A 536-nucleotide genomic window follows, 5' to 3' on the forward strand; every position below is an offset into this window, starting at 1 on the left:
TGTGCATATGCCCTTAAACCTTAAAAGTTAACAAAACAAACATTTTCCACTCGGCCCCGCTACTAGGGAAAACCCTAGTAGTAGCGCGGGTTTTGAGGCTATCAGCAGCGCGGGCAGCCGCGCTACCAATAAGGCGCTACAGCTAACTGTTAGTAGTAGTGCGGTTTGCACCCGCGCTACTACTATTGACTATATCAGCATCGCTTTTTCAGAACACGCTACTATTACTTAGTTTTAGCGCTTTCCTAGCCCCGCGCTACTGCTATGTGTTTCATCATTTCCCCCCGCTTCCTACCCAGTTTCAGTTTCAATAAACTGCAATTTCCAGATACTAGGTACTACTAGATATCAATTTCATAAAGCATTATAGGTACTAGGTAGTACTACCTCCGTTCCAAATTACTTGATAACGATCATCATATGCATCCTCAAGCAGTACAAACGTGATATCGACGACGATCATCATATATAGTTCTAGATGATATCGACAACGATCATCATATGTAGTTCTAGATGATATAGCCACACACACATAT

Source organism: Triticum dicoccoides, chromosome 7A (assembly GCF_002162155.2).
Source record: "Triticum dicoccoides isolate Atlit2015 ecotype Zavitan chromosome 7A, WEW_v2.0, whole genome shotgun sequence".
NCBI lineage: Eukaryota > Viridiplantae > Streptophyta > Magnoliopsida > Poales > Poaceae > Triticum > Triticum dicoccoides.